Below are 13628 nucleotides of genomic sequence, written 5' to 3'. Positions count from 1 at the left end.
TGGTGGCTTGTGCTTGAACTCGTCCAGGAATCTCCACCAATGTTTGTATCTCCAGTCACCTCCGGGGTCCCAAACTAGGCATGTAAAGCCCTTAAGAAGCTTCAAACGGATTCTTAGGCTCCCGGGGTGATAAATGTCAGAGCAGATTCCAGGATCCCAAATCTTGCTTTTACGCCCATCTTTATCGGGATCTATATTTTTCCAATTGGGTGATAAGTAATTTGAATTCTCACTGCAGCTACCAAACAGCTTCCTAGACCCATTCAATTGAGCTTTACACCAACTTTTGTGTTTAAACTTAAAGCTTCCAACCATAATGAACCTTGCAGGACAGTTCTTACCACTGACCATCTTCCTCTTACTCTTAATGCCACAAAGAGCTCTAAGTTGACCATCCGTCTCCAGTAGCCCATATTCAAGTGGGATTAGAAAGCTAAGGGATATGAAATTTACCCACTTGAATGTTGTGAAGGATGATGGCAACTTAGAGGGAGGTATTTTTAATGAAATTGCAAGCTCCACTCCTTTGTTCTCTTCTCTGATAATTACCACCTCTTTGCAAGCTTCTTCAATTTCAACATCTTCCTCTTGGTAGCTCTCTTCCAATTCAATCTCCTCTTCATTGCTTTCCAAGGGCATGGGAGGCTGTGCTTCTTCTTCTTGAATCTCCATCACTTGATCAACCTCTTCCAAGTCTTCAACTGTGATATGCCTTGGAGGTTGTACACCCTCCTCAACATCAACTGCAACCGTCTTGGAAGGAGGCTCTATGTTTTGACTTTCCCAAGGAGGTTCAGCATCTCCTAAGTCTTCAACCAATTCTTCTTCTTCAATTATTCCGGCTTTCTCTACTTGTTCCCGTACAAAGTCATGCTTCATACTGTTCACTGGAGTTTCTAGTATCTCCTGCATACTACATTCTTCATTAGATTGTCCATATGAAGCCATGGGGGTTCCTTGAGTGTCCGAACGTCGGGAAGCTAATTGACTAATTATTGCTTGCCCCAATTGATGAATGGTTTCCTGAAATCGATCCACTGTTTCTTTGAAACGATCCTTTGTCTCTTGATGCACTCGGCTTTCATAAATAGGATCATAGTGCTCTTGGATTGATGGATATGGAGATGGTGAATATTGAAGTGGTGGTTCTTGTGAGTAATTGGGTTGGAATTGGGGTGGTTCTATATATGGTTCATATGGCTCATAAGGTGGTTGGTATGGTGGTTGAGGGTTAGGGTCATATGGAGGTGAATGGCGGAAAGGGGCTTGTGAGTTTGGTGGTCCAAAGTTATGTTGAGGAGGGGGTTCATAGGCATATGGTGGTGGTTGTTGATATTCAAAAGAGCACTCACCATAGCCATTGCCTTGATATGCATCACAGAATGGTTGTTGATAGTCCATTGGAGGTGGTTGTTGCCATGAGGGTTGATCAAATCCTTGTGGTTCCTCCCATCTTTGATTGTTCCAACCTTGATGCCTGTTCTTATTGTAATTTCTTCTTCCTGCAACATTATTGTAACGAGACTCATAGCCAAAGGGGTGAGAATTCATAGTACCAAATAAAAATTAAAAACAAAAATAGAAACAATTTTAAATTAAAAGGTTATTTAAATTTTGAATTTGAAAATTAAATTTTGAAATTTTGAATTTTAAATTTTTTGAAATTTGAATTTTTGAAATTTGAAATTTGAAAATTTTTAAATTTGAATTTTTGAAAATTTTTAAATTTAAATTTTGAAATTTGATTTTTGAAATAAGATAAGATAAAATAAAAATTTTAAAATAAAAACCAATAACCTCTTAACTTAAGAAAAAGCAAAAATAAAAACAAAAATAAAAATAAATAAACAAGCAAAAATAAAATATTTACAATAACCAATAATAAGGCACACATTTGCAATTCCCCGGCAACGGCGCCATTTTGAAAGAACTGAAGATTGATGGTTTAGAAGTTATAGAAAACTCTCGTTGTAAGTATAGTTACTAAACCAAGCAATCAACCTTTCTTACAAACGTTTTGGTTGTCACAAGTAACAAACCCCTTTAAAATTGATAACCAAGTATTTAAACCTCGGGTCATCTTCTCAAGGAATTGCAGGGAGGTGTTCTTATTATTGGTTATGAGTCTTGTAAATTGGGGGTTTTGAAAGTAAGGAAGCAGTATGTTGAATGATAAGAAAAATAAATAATAATAATAAAATAAACTCTTGGCAAGGTATTAGAAATTAGAAGTCCAGACTTAGTTATCCTTATCAATAATAATGAAAGTTGAATCTTAATTCCACTTAGTCAACCTTTACTAAAGTAAAGGAAAGTCAAGGGATTAATTAGTTTGATCTTCGAATCCTATTTATTTCCTAAGAAAAGATTGGGATTATTGAAGTTCAATTCAATTGGCAAGATAACAATTATCAATTATGCTGTTGAATTGGATAACTCCTGAGTTAATGATTTCTTAACCAAAACCAAGAATGTAAAAAGCTAAATATAAATCACAAATCTGAAAATATCTCAATTGCATTAATAAAGAAAATCATTACATGAAAGCCATAAGCCAATTATTCAAAAGATAAATATCAATTAAAGTACTAAGGTGAATAAAAATGGAAACGAAATTAAACAGAAAAGAACATTAAACCTGGGATCGAGAGTCACTCCTAAAACTAAGAGAAGTCCTAAATCCTAATCCTAAGAGAGAGAGAGGAGAGAACCTCTCTCTCTAAAACTACATCTAAAACATGAAAAGTGAATGTGAAAGCCTTCTTATGAATGGATATATTCCTCCACTTTATAGCCTCTAATCTGTATTTTCTGTGCCGAGAACTGGGTCAGAAACAGCCCAAAATTTGCTGGTTGCGAATTCAAACATGCTGAATTTCCGTCACTGTGATGCGGCCGCATGGAGCACGCTGTCGTCTCGCTTAGCGTCAGGGCAACTATTGCATATTATATATCAAATCAAAGCTCCAGACGTTAGCTTTCCATCGCAACTAGAACCGCGTCGTTTGGACCTCTGTAGCTAAAGTTATAGCCGTTTGAGTTCGAAGAGGTCAGGCTGGACAGCTTAGCAATTTCTCCAACTTCTTGTATTCCTTCCACTTTTGCATGCTTTCTTTCCATCCTCTGAGCCATTCCTGCCCTATAATATCTGAAACCACTTAACACACATATCAAGGCATCTAATGGTAATAAGAGAGGATTAATAATAAGTAAATATAAGATTAAAGAAGCATGTTTTCAATCATAGCACAAAATCTGGAAGGAAATATAAAACCATGCAAATATTATGAATAAGTGGGTAAAGAGTTGATAAAATCCACTCAATTGAGCACAAGATAAACCATAAAATAGTGGTTTATCACATACGCTCCCTTATGCGAAATATAACCATGACAAATCTTATATCATTTTGAAGTCACGGATGTTAGCTTTCCAACGCAACTTGAACCGCATCATTTGGACCTTTGTAGCTCAAGTTATGGTCGATTAAGTGCGAAGAGGTCGGCTTGACAGCTTTTGCGATTCCTTCATTTCTTCATGAGTTCTCCATTTATACATGCTTTTTGTTCATTCCCTTGATGCAATCTTTGCCTCCTAATTCTGAAATCACTTAACAAACATATCAAGGCATCTAATGGAATCAAGGTGAATTAAATTTAGCTATTTTAAGACCTAAAAACATGTTTTCACCCTTAAGCATAATTAAAGGAGAAGTTATAAAACCATGCTATTTCATTGAATAAATGTAGGTAAAAGGTTATAAAATCTCCTAAATCAAGCACAAGATAAACCCTACAAATGGGGTTTATCAACCTCCCCACACTTAAACCAAGCATGTCCTCATGCTTAAACCAAGAGAGAGCAAAGGGTATCAACATTTATTCAATGAAATATAACTAAATGCACCCTACCTATATGCAACTATCTACATGAATACAATTGCTTGGTCAAAATAAATCAATTTCCAAGAATACATATATGCACAAGGGCCAAAAGTATTAACAACCATGCCAAACCACAATCGAATTGAGCTATTAAATATTTTTATAAACTTGCATGAAGAATGATGATCATAGGTGAAAACATATAATTGAGCATTGGACCCTCACCGGATGTGTTTGCACTCTATTCGCTCAAGTGTTTAGGGTTGATTCTCTCAACTCTCCTCTATTTCATGCTTTCTAAGATTTGTTTTTCTTCTAACAATCAACGTACATTTCATGCATACATACACATATCATGAGGTCTTTTCATTGGTTGTAATGGGGCTAGGGTTAAGGTAGGATGCATATTTGGTCATGTGAGCTTAAAATTTGAATCTTTGATAAGCTTAAACTTCTCACCTAATCTATGACATCCTATACAATTCAAAACTAACCTAACTACCCATTTTTCACTTTTTCCTCATACTCATGCATTTTTTTCCTTGATCACAACACATATGCATTGATTTTATTGAGCTTCACTTTGGGGAATTTTATACACTTTTTATTCCTTTTCTTTTTCTTTCTTTCCCTTTTTTTTCTATTTTTTTCTTTTCTTTTCTATATTTTTTCTTTTTCTTTCTTTTTTTTTTGTTTTTCTCATTTTTTTTCTTTTAAACTATATACAAGAATATCAATGCATAAGGTTTTACATTTGATTAATACATGAGCATGCACCCAATTCCCAATATTTACAACAAAAATACAAGACTACCCTTTTTTCTCAACCAATGTCCCAAGTTTTCCCACACTTGAATGTTACACACACTAGCCCAAGCTAATCAAAGATCCAAATAAAGGACATTTATTGTTTTTTGCTTTAAGGCTTGTAACGTGTTAAATTTAGAACAAGTGGGTTAAGCGTAGGCTCAGAATTGGCTAACAATGGAAGATAAAAGGTAGGCTATTTAGGTGAGTGAGCTAATTAAAATAATGGCCTCAATCATATAAATGCATGAATACACAAAATAATGGACATAAAGAATCAAACAAATCAAAGATCACAATCATAGAAAGAGAATAATGCACACAAGAAGGAAAATAAGTGGCTATATAATGTAACCACACCATTAAGCTCAAATCTCACTTGCTTGTGTTCTTAGCTCAAAAACCATGTTCCACAATATATATATAATTCAAGCAAGTCCTATGAAAAGTTTTCACTCAAATAAATTGAGGTGTTAATGCCCTATAGATAGAAATCTTGAAAAATTTAATTATTTTGACTAAGCTTATTGTGTATATATATGCAGAAATAAGAAAATGCAAATAAAAATCCTAAAAACCTAGAATGCAATGCAAAAGTGTTGAGATTAGAAACTTGTAACCCAAAGTTGCCGACCGGTCAGATGACCTCCCCACACTTGAAGATTGCACCGTCCTCGGTGCATGCAAAGAAGAGCAAGGTGGATGGGTTGCTACAATTGATGAGCTCCGTCATAAGATTGTGTGGATGACATGTTTGTTGCCCCATTTAAAAGCTTTTCCTTTTCCTCCTTTCTTGGTGGCCAAGCTAAAAGGAAAGAAAAAGAAATAAAATTACGCCTTCAACAAAGATATTAAAGCAAATAGAACATAGGCGGGGGCTAATGCCAAATAAAGGTAAGGTTCTCACTAAATGGTAGCTACAACATGTGAGTGAGAAAATAATATAAGCTAAGGCATATTAACTAACACTTGATGCAAGAGTAAAATCAAAGCATGAGGAGCATATTGAGCATCAAGATCAAATAAGGATTGACACAAACAAGATTAGTGATAAGCATGAAAGCATTAGGTCCCATCCAAACTCAATGATAATAAAGTACAAAAATAAAGAATAATGAATGAGGAGGGACTAAAGCACTAATCATATGTGTAGAACAAATATGATCATTAATGTTAAACAAGTCACGAAGCACCAAAACAATGCAAGAAGTTCTCAACAATTGAGTATAAGAATTCAACACCATTATTAAAATGAGAAACTTAGAAAAAAATGAAAATAGGCTATAAAATCAAAATTGAAATGTAAAGAATAGAAGTATACGAATGGGATAAACAAAAGAAAATGGAAGAGGAGAAAAAAAATGTTACTTTCCAGCTAAAGCGGTCGTTACCAACTGGGATTCCCTCAGAAGGGAGTTCTTGGACAAATACTTTCCAACTGAAGTTACAGACAGACTGAGGAAGGAGATCTCCTGCATTATCCAAGGAGAATTAGAGACCCTCTACGAATACTAGGAATGCTTCAGAAACCTCTTAGATTCATGTCCCCACCACAAGATTGATGAGATGGTGTTGATCAGCTACTTCACACAAGGCATGAAGCCTCAGGATAAGACTACATTAGATGCTGCAAGTAATGGCTCTCTGAAGAAGTACAAGACGGCGACAGAAGCGTGGCAGATAATCGCCGATCTGGCTTAATCTACCCGAAACGCTAGGCATAGGACCAACCATCCCAAGACTATTGCAGAGGTTTCCTCTAACAGTGAGTCTGGTGCTCTCACACAGACTCTGGGAGAGATGACCAACATACTGAAGCAGCTACAACTGAATCAACAACAATCTCAGCCTCCCTCACCACAACATAGTCAACAACTGGTTCCTCAGAGAGTGTGCGGGATATGTGCAAGCTATAGTCATTACACTGATGAGTGTCCGCAGCTCCAACAGGAAGACAACACCTTGGCAGCTACTCAAAATTTCTATGACCACCCAAATCAAGGCTCCTATCTACAAGGCGGCAACTACAACCAAGGTCTAAACTATAACCAAAGTTGGCAAGACAACTCCAACCAGGGCTAGAGAGATAATTCCAACCATGGCTGGAGGGACGACTATAACAGAGGAGGCAGGGACAACCAGGGAAATCAGAGGTGCAATAATAACAACAATCATAATAATCGGTATCAGCAGAACCAGAACCAGCCTTGCAGAGCACCTCACCTAAGGCAGTCCCAAGCGTCTCAGAACAACCAACAGTAGACCCCTCAGATTACTTATCACCCTTCTTCTTCTAATGATGAATTGCTTCAGTCTATTGAGCAAAGACAAAAGGCCATGGAGAGCACGCTTAGCTCCACCTTAAATGGTCTGAGCTCTGCTGTACAAGCTCTTGCCTCACAGATTGGATCAATGAACATTTCCAACAACCAGCCTTCAAGCTCTAGTGGAATTCCTACTCAACCCTTACCCAACCCCAAAGGTGGCATCAATGCCATCACCTTGAGGTCTGGAACCACACTGCAAGAGAGGAATCAGGAGGAGCCAAGCCCACAAGAACACGCTCCAGTTGAGGACAAGGTTGAAGTGGAGGATGCTGAAGAGGAAGATGAAGTACAAGACATAGTTGAAGAAGAAGTGGCTCAACCATGGAATGGAGAACTAAAGGAAGCTGAAGCTATAAGAGACGCCATTCCAATCCCATTTCCACACCTTGCAAGGAAGTCCAGAAAGCAGATGAAACTTGATCCCAAAATGGTAGAAATCTTCAAAAAGGTTGAGGTAACTGTTCCCCTTTTTGATGTTATTCAGCAAGTACCTAAATATGCAAAGTTTCTAAAGGATTTGTGCATGCATAAGGATAAGATTAATGAATTAGAAACTATTCCTTTAGGTAGTTCCATATCTGCTTTAATGGGGGATATACCTGAAAAATGTAGTGACCCAGGACCATGCATGGTTAACTGTACCATTGGGGGTGTAATATTTTCTGACTGCATGTGTGATTTAGGAGCGTGCGTGAGTATTATGCCTTTGTCTATATATGATGCTTTGAGGCTCCCTCCCTTAAAAAGGTCAGCAGCTCGTTTTGTGTTAGCAGATAAGGCATTATTACAGTGGTTGGAATTACTGAGGACGTGCTGGTGAGCATTAAGGGGCTTACATTTCCCATTGACTTCTATATCTTAGAAATGCCCCCTAATGACTCAGGAAGTCCGTCATCCATCATGCATGGAAGGCCATTCCTGAAGACTTCAAAGTTCAAGCTAGATGCCTTCTCAGGAACTTATTCTTTTGAGGTAGACGGTCGAGCAGTGAGCTTCAATTTGAATGAAGCTATGAAGCATCCTCCGGAAGATGATTCCATTTTCTAGTTCGACATCATTGATGAGACTGTAGCTGCAGCTCACCAAGAAGAAATAGAAGAGATGCACATGGATCATGGTCCAATTGTGGGGAAGCCATCTGAACACAATGAGGACACTTTGCCATTATCACTATCTCCAACAGATCTAGTGCTCAGTCAGGAGCATAAATTAGAGTTAAAGCCCCTTCCACCCCACCTCAAGTATGCTTACCTTGAGAATAATCAGAAGCTCCCAGTAATCATTGTAAGGGAACTCACTTCCCAACAGGAGGAGCAGCTGCTTAATGTGTTGAGAAGACACAAGAAGGCTATTGGGTGGAGCTTGGCGGATATAGCAGGCATCAGCCCTCATGTTTGTGAGCACAGGATATTTTTAGAAGAGGGAGCAAGGCCTGTCCCTCAACCTCAAAGGTGGCTGAACTCCACCATCCTAGAGGTTCTCAAGAAGGAAGTGACCAGATTACTCGAGGCAGATATCATCTACCGCATCTCAGATAGCGAAACGGGTCAGCCTAGTACAAGTGGTGCCCAAGAAGTCTGGAGTCACTACAGTAAAGAATGAGCAAGGAGAGCTCATAGCAACTAGAGTGCAGAATTCCTGGAGGGTTTGCATTGATTACAGGCGCCTCAACCAGACCACCCGTAAGGATCACTACCCCCTGCCATTCATTGATCAAATGCTGGATCGCCTGTTAGGTAAATCACATTATTACTTTTTAGATGGTTACACAGGCTATTTCCAGATCCATATAGCTCTTGAAGATCAGGAAAAGACTAGTTTTACATGTCTCTTTGGAACATATGCTTACAAGAGGATGCCTTTTGGCTTATGCAATGCACCAGCTACTTTCCAAAAGTGCATGATGAGTCTTTTCTCTGATCTTATTGAGAGTTGTATGGAAGTTTTCATGGATGATTTTAGCGTATATAGTGATTCCTTTAACTTTTCTTGGATAGTTTATCTAGAGTATTAGACAGGTGTGTTAGTTCAAACCTTGTTTTACATTTTCAAAAGTGTCATTTTATGGTCAAACAACGTATTGTTCTAGGACATATTGTCTCTAATAGTGGTATTTCTGTATATCCAGCAAAGGTAACTGTCATTTCTAGTCTACCTTACCCCTCCTTCGTGAGGGAAGTCTGTTCGTTACTTGGTTATGCAGGTTTTTACTAGAGATTCATCGAGGACTTCAGTAAGGTAGCACTACCTTTATCCAGACTGCTACATAAGGATGTTGAGTTCGAGCTGAGTGAGGACTGTATGGAGGCGTTTGATAAGCTGAAGATTGCCTTGACTCAAGCTCCAATTGTGAGAGGACCAGACTGGAGCCAGCCCTTGGACACAGGTAAGGATCCTTTTGTAATTGTATATGCTTCAAAGACCTTGGACGCTGCTCAGTCTAATTACACTACCATTGAGAAAGAGCTCCTGGCTATTGTTTTTGCTTTGGATAAATTCTGAGCCTATTTACTTGGTACTGAGGTGGTAGTGTACTCAGACCATGCAGCTCTAAAGTATTTATTAGATAAAAAAGAGTCCAAACCAAGGCTAATACGTTGGATACTGCTGCTGCAAGAATTTGATTTAGAAATTAAGGATATGAGTGGTTCTCATAATTTAGTGGCAGACCACTTGAGTCGCCTTGAGCACATTAAGGATGACTCCACTCCTATCAATGATGCTTTTCCATTTGATAGATTGCATGCAATATCCGAAGTAGTTCCTTGGTATGCGCCTATAGCTAATTATCTAGTTAGTCATACTTTCCCTCCCAATTTTACTAAGCATCAGAAGGACAAGCTGAAAAGCGAGTCCCAATATTATATATGGGATGATCCATATTTATGGAGGTATGGTGATGACCAGATAATTAGAAGGTGTGTGCCTCAATCAGAATTTCTGTCCATTTTAGAGGCCTGCCACTCTTCTGAGAGCGGTGGACATTTTGGCCCTCAAAGAACAGCTATAAAAAGTTTAGAATGTGGATTCTGGTGGCCCACTCTTTTTAAAGATGCTACTGCCTTCTGTAAATCTTGTTCCCCATGCCAGAGGTTTGGTAATATATCCAAGAGGGATGAGATGCCCCAACAAATTATGTTGTTCTGTGAGATTTTTGACATTTGGGGCACTGACTTCATGGGTCCGTTTCCAAACTCTAGCGGTTTCTTATATATATTGTTAGCAGTAGATTATGTTTCTAAATGGGTGGAAGCAATTCCTACCCGCACTAATGATGCTAACACTGGTATCTCTTTTGTTAGAAACCATATTATCTGTCACTTTGGATCACCACGAGCAATCGTAAGTGATCAAGGCACCCATTTTTGTAACAGGAGATTGACCGCTCTACTGAAAAAGCATGGCGTTATTCACAAGGTAGCAACAGCATACCATCCCCAGACTAATGGACAAGCAGAGGTGTCTAACAGAGAGATAAAGCGTATCCTGGAGAAGATAGTCAAGCCTCATAGGAAGGACTGGAGCACCAGGCTACAATATGCGCTTTGGGCATATCGGACAGCATACAAGACACCTATAGGGATGAGCCCCTTTCGCCTAGTTTATGGAAAGGCATGTCACCTCCCAGTAGAGGTAGAACACAAAGCATTCTGGGCGGTAAGAGAAATCAACATGGGATTTGAGAAGGCCGGAGCTGAAAGGAAGATGCAACTACAATAATTAGAGAACCTTCGCCTAGAAGCATATGATAACTCCAGGCTATACAAGGAGAAGATGAAGGCTGTGCATGACAAGCACATCAAAAGGAGAGAATTCAGACCTGGGGAGTTAGTTCTCCTTTACAACTCCAGACTGAGGCTCATGCCAGGCAAGCTGAGATCCAGATGGGAAGGTCCCTACAGAGAAGAGAAAGCAGAGCCATACGGAGTCATTCACCTGAGTCATTCTTCAAGCTCGAAATTCATCAAGGTCAATGGACATCGTTTAAAGCTATACCATGGTGAGAAGATGAAGAAAAATAAGGAGCTGTAGATCTTCCTCTTGGAGGATCCACCAACAGCAGACGACTAAGCTCATGGACCGTCCAACTTAACGACGTCAAAGAAAAGTGCTAGATGGGAGACAACCCACCATGGTACGATCTTTCCTTTTTATTTTTAGCTTTATTTTATTTTATTTTTCTCAGCAACGATTCATAATCTCTGCATAATTAGCTGCATACTACATTCTGCTTATAAAAAAAATCCCACACGACGCGCAAGCGTCACTGGCGCGTACGCGTCATATGCGTGTGCATGAAAAATACAGATTGAACAAAGATTCGCGCAGGAGTGGCGCAGGAAGGGTGCATTGCGCACAAACTGACTCACGCGTATGCATCCCTGAGACGTGTGTGTCGATTGAAATTTTGGCACTCCACGCGTACGCGTCCAGCACGGGCACGCGTGGATGATGAAATCGGCATAAATGCGTATTTGGCCAAAGAGTTGTGCTGGTGTAGGGCTGGAACTGTGCTAGGCGCACAAGTCCTACCACGCATACACGTCCCTGACGCGCACGAGTCATTTTTTCTATCCAGCCCATCCACGCGTGCGGGTCCCTGACGCGCACGCGTCGCCTTAAATTTTGGCAAATGTGCGTATTGAACAGAGAGTTGTGCGTGCACGAGGCTGCCTCTGCGCCATTTGCACAACTCATGTCATGCGTACGCGTCCCTGACGCATACGCGTCGATTGAAAAAAGCGCAATCCACGTGTACGCATGATGCACGCGTATGTGTCGCCTGCGACATACAACTTAAACACCTCAATCCTAATTATTTCTTCTTTCTTCTTTCTTTCTTCTTCCCTATTCTTTCTTACTTTCTATTACTTTCTTCCTTTTTTCTTCATCTTCTTCATCAAGGTTCTTTTCTTCTTTCCCTTTTACTCTTTCATTATTACTTTACTTTATGTTTCCTTCTTCTTTTTCTTTTACTTTCATTATCTATAGTTTCTTTTTCTTTCTTCTTCCATGCATTTTTTTTATGTTGGTGTTGGAATTTTATTTGGGTCTTACCTTACTTTAATGAAGCTTGTGAACATTATGAGGAGTGATTTGACAATTGATATTTTAATTTGGCTCTCTTATACATTTGGATTACATTATTTTCATTCCTATTATACCTTGTACACCACGTGTTTGTGAAAAAGCTTTTATGGCACTTTGAATCCTCTTTTCTTCTACTCTTTTCCTTGTATGCCTCTTTTTCACAACACTTGGATTCCACATGTATTTGAGATTATTATTCACAAATTGTCATCATTACATATGCTTTTTAATTTGGCACACTTATTACTTGATGCTTGAGTAGTGCTTCTCATGCCTAATACTTGCATGCTTTTAACCTCTTGCATCTAATTAATATGACTTGCCTTCTTGTTCCTAATTGATGTCTTACCTACATGTTGTAGCTACCATGTAGTTGGGCTACCATCTTTCCTTTGGCATTCATTATCACTTAGAATTTTTTCCCTTCCGGTCTCAGTTATCTATATTTAATATTCTTCCTTTTCCTTCTTCTTTAGACATGGGTACCAAGAAAGGTGAAGAGAAGGCCACTGACAAGACACCAGCAAGGAGAGGAATCAAGCGAACACTGGAAAAGGCACTTCCATCTACCAGTGTCAAGCCACCAACAAAGCGGCTGAAGAGGATCATTAAGGTTGATGAATCAGAGAAAGTCTTTCCTACCCGAGACTCCACACGGTTCACTAACTGTTATTGCGAACAGATGTTCCTCATCCTAGCTGAGAGGAACTACAACAATGAGCATCTGCTCATTGTCCCAACACACGTTGTTCATTTTGTGGAGCCCCACATAGAGAGGAGACATTGGGGATTTTTGAGAAGACAGCCGCGAGAAGCCAACTTATCATGGGTAGTTGAATTCTACTCAAACTTCCACTCGCCTACTCTACAGACTATCTACATTCGCCATCAGCAAGTCCCTGTCTTCGAGAGTGCCATACAGAGAGCATTGGAACATCCACCTAGTCCAGAGGGATGGGACGCCTATCAAGAGGCCTCTTTCAAGCACGAGACATACCAGTTTGACTGGAATAGCATCCTTGGTGTCATAGCACAACCTGGCAGCAAGTGGATCTACGGACAGCATAGGACCCGACCTAAGAGCATCTCAGCCCAGTCACTCACCCTGGAGGCTTGCGTGTGGGCATAAATCATGTCCCACTATGTCTTTCCGAGCACTCACGAGTCGACCTTCACAGCAGACATGTCTGTCGTCATCTGGTGCATCCTGACAGAGCAACCCCTCAACCTGCCCCAACATATCCAGGCTGCCATGGGACACGTACAGATAGCGGGTAACCTGCCTTTCCTCACCTTGGTTTCTAATTTAGTCTCTGCAGCAGGTGTGTCCTCTCGGGCGGGCGACACGAAGGTCATGATCCCTAGAGCCGACCAGTATGTTCCGAATGGAAAGTACATCAGGCCACCAGTTCCCCTACAAGCCGGCCTGTAGATCCATCTTTGGATCCTCCTCCCTCCTTCACTCCATCATCTTCTACACCACAAGCCCCATCTACCCATCAGATGTTCCTTCAGATCC

The sequence above is a fragment of the Arachis ipaensis genome, chromosome B10 (genome assembly GCF_059453495.1).
Source record: "Arachis ipaensis isolate K30076 ecotype BB chromosome B10, ASM5945349v1, whole genome shotgun sequence".
NCBI lineage: Eukaryota > Viridiplantae > Streptophyta > Magnoliopsida > Fabales > Fabaceae > Arachis > Arachis ipaensis.
The sequence above is the reverse complement of the archived record's forward strand: the minus strand, read 5'-3'. Positions refer to the sequence as shown.